This window comes from Nomascus leucogenys, chromosome 9 (genome assembly GCF_006542625.1).
Source record: "Nomascus leucogenys isolate Asia chromosome 9, Asia_NLE_v1, whole genome shotgun sequence".
Classification (NCBI taxonomy): domain Eukaryota; kingdom Metazoa; phylum Chordata; class Mammalia; order Primates; family Hylobatidae; genus Nomascus; species Nomascus leucogenys.
This window is the reverse complement of record NC_044389.1, coordinates 33,177,884-33,181,411: the sequence shown is the minus strand read 5'-3', so window position 1 is coordinate 33,181,411 and position 3,528 is coordinate 33,177,884. Positions and strand designations below refer to the sequence as shown.

Genomic DNA, 3,528 nt, shown 5'->3' with positions numbered 1-3,528 from the left:
CCTGGTGAATGGTCAGTGTTCCATAACTGTTGAATGGCACTGGATACCAACCATTTTAGCCCTGGAAAGAGCTTGAGTGATCTAAGTTGGAGGGAAGCTCAGAAATAATAACACCTGAACTCCTGCTGGATACAGGAATCTCCTTGCATTATAAATCAAAGAGTGTAGTGGTTTAGAGCATGGGATCTGGAAACAGACTTTCCTGGGTTTACTCAGCTCCATCATCCCAAATCCTGTAAATATGGGCAGTTTATTTAACTTCTCTGTGCCTCAATACTTTATAGGGATATTGTAAGATTTTTTTCCCAACTATTACTTTATTTATATTACTATGCTTGTTACAAAGAAAAAGACAACAAAGCAGTTCTGCCCCATTTCACAAAAAGTTTCCAATCAACACCAATTACATGGTGATAAATAACTGGAATGGTGACACCTTTGGGTCAAGACTGGCAAGGAAAATGCTATGATTCATCTCCAACAAGAATATGGCACATTGGCCAGCACAGGTCATGCCAAAACTGAGTCCTTAGTGCTTGGCCCAGATTTGGATCTCTTCTCTGAAGGTAGCAAATCAGGTAAAATAATTGGGTTTTTAAAAAATAAGTTTAAAATGAAGCTCAAGTTAAAAACCCATGCTCTTGACATATTTCCTTTTAAATTTTATATAAAATACACTTTTCCACTCTAATAGCCCAGATTTTTTCTTTACACAGCCCATCACATAGTTGCAGACAGACTCTTCTGCCTTAAGATGTAAACATAGGGAAAAATTAATGACATCTGCATAATATTCTTTCCACACTCTGCTATTACATGGAAAATACAAAATTTTTTTTAAAAAAGAAAGGTTCCATCTTAGATTCTCACAACCTCTTGTTTGTGAACCTGACTCTGATACTAAGTTGGCAGTGTGTGTAAGCAGATTTTTGTTTTCAGTGAAGGAAACCTGGAAAAAGATGGATTGAGCTCATTTTCTTCCAAGAGTTATTGAATGGTACATGCTCCTCAAAGCCCTCATTCTCTCCAACTAGAGCACATTTCAGAATCACACAGCCTTCCTCATAACGCTGGCTCTTCAGTGGCAAACACAGATCCATCCCAGTTGGCTGTTGCAGTTTTTGTAGCTCACATCTTGAACCATGTGGCAGCCAGTGAGCATGGTCCGATCTTGAACTTCACCATACTGTAGGTTAACTACTTTGTGACAAAGAAACGCCCTGCTAGTGGTGCCTGTGCACCTAGTAGAGACGAGTTGAGTTCTGAGCCATTGGACAGGATTATATCACAGTTTGCATGAGAAAACAAATGGGTACTGCCAATATAATCAAAGAAAATTCTGCCATTTTTAGAGCTGAAGTTTTAAAAACCTGCATAGGTGAGTAGAATAAAGGGGTTGCAAGAGCACACCAACCCTCCCAACAGCAAGTGAAAGGTAGGACGCAACCCACAGTGGGCGTAACTGGGCTGGCCTGGGCTTCCCCTGATGCTGGGTTGTGATACTGTAAGATTTTAATAAGATATTTAGCTTATTTAAAACAATGCCTGGTACATAGGAAGTGCTCAATAAATGCTGACCTCCTCTCCTCCTCCTCTTTCTTCTTCCTCTTCCTCGTCTTTTTCTTCCTTTTCTTTTCTCCTCCTCATCACTCCCTTCCTCTTCTTCTTCATCTGGCTTCTGCTTGGAAATCCTCAGTGGCAGAGATACACTAAGGCAAACCTACCTTCTCTTAATTTCCATTAATTGATCTCCAACCTGTCTTCTCATGAAGGCTTTCAGACAGCCAAAGATAGCTATTAGTATGTCCAGAACCTTCTGTAAAGTCACAGATCTACACTTCTCTCTAATCATGTTTTCTGATTCCATGTGATATCCAGATTTTTTTCCATTTGTTTAAAGCCTTTCCGTTGCCCATGGGTGATGCCTTAGTGGCACACGATCCTAATGCAGTTAGTTCAGGAAGAAGGAAGTGTGGGCTTTCTTCTTCTCCAACATAGGCATGATTCCAACTCAGACATAGTTTCTTGGATCTCTTTGAAGGGGTAGAGGTTATGAACACGGTGTCTACCTAGCTGTTATCACTCATTATACCCACCCACCCCCCACCCGCCCTGGACACACATGCACATTCACCCTGCATCTCTGCTCTTTTTACTAGGGTTGAGATGTGAGCTTCTGTATGACATAACTCCTCCTTCCCCCATGATGGCTGCTGTGACACTCTGAGAGGGGACCAAATGGGTGCTGGCTATTCTGCGTTTCTTTTAGTGCCACCAAAAACATCTTCAATACTTGAAGCAGAGTAACAGCTGTGAACCAGCAGAGTGATCCAGAAATCCCCCAAGTCCTACATAGCAGCGAGTGATCCCAGGGAGATCACTGGCTTGACTTAGCAGGAGGGCTCCGCGGCAGAGAGTGAGTGATGCCCATTCTGAACCTGCAGTTTTAAGTCTCTGTTCCCCTGGTGATTGGGTACTTGATGTTTACAACTTCTCTCCTGAGCTGCGCCATTCCTCCCATCTTGCCTCCCTGTTATGCTCCACCCATTGCTGATTCCTGCTTGTCTTGCCAACCTCAGCTCTCCCCAAACCTTAAAACACCTAAGCTCAATGGTTTGCTTTTCTTTGTATATTTTAGGCTCTAGTACCTGATTCCCCTTCAGGCATTAAGCGCCTTCAATAATAACCAACAATTCTGGAGCAAGAATTGTCAGTGAAAAAAAATTAACATTTACTGAGCATTTACTATTTGCTAGACTAAGTGATTTACATGCAACATGTCATCTAAACCTCACAAAGATCCTCTCATATAAGGTAGCTCATGTTATTGGCTATTTATTATATGTTAATATATGTTATATGTGCTTATATATGTATGTGTGGGGGTATATATATATGTGTGTGTGTGTGTGTGTGTGTGTATATATATATATATATATATATATATATATATATATATATATGTTATATGTTATTGGTTACAAGAAAAGAAAATGGGGGCCAGGCATGGTGGCTCACTCCTGTAATCTTAGCACTTTGAGAGGCCAACGTGGGTGAATTGCTTGAGCCCAGGAGTTCAAGACCAGCCTGGCCAACATGATGAAACCCCCATCTCTATAAAAAATACAAAACCTAGCTGGGGGTGGTGGCATGCACCTGTAGTCCCAGCTACTCAGGAGGGCTGATGTAGGAGGATCACTTGAGCCCAGGAGGTGAAGGTTGCAGTGAGCTGAGATCACATCACTGCACTCCAAATCCCGTCTCAAAAAAAAAAAAAAAAAAAGAAAGAAAAGAAAAGAAAATGGGGCTTGAGAGGAGGTTAGATATCTTGCACGAGGTCAACCAGCTGGTAGTGGTAGAACTGAGGTGGGTACCCAGTATCTCAGTCCAAACTGTAATGCTTCTCCAAACAGGAATCCTCCAGTAATTAACAATAATTCCTTCCCATGGGGTATCTTGGGATTCCAACAAGAAAGAAGAACCACTGTCAGTTATGAAACAAAGGATTTATTATAAAATTTAGACCTT

The 3,528-nt window shown here is 41.4% G+C and overlaps 1 pseudogene; it reads right to left on the bottom strand.

The window, feature by feature from the left end:
- Nucleotides 1-935: 935 nt before the first annotated feature.
- On the bottom strand, nt 936-1,852 carry LOC100607691 (annotated as a pseudogene).
- Between the last annotated feature and the right edge of the window lie 1,676 nt (nt 1,853-3,528).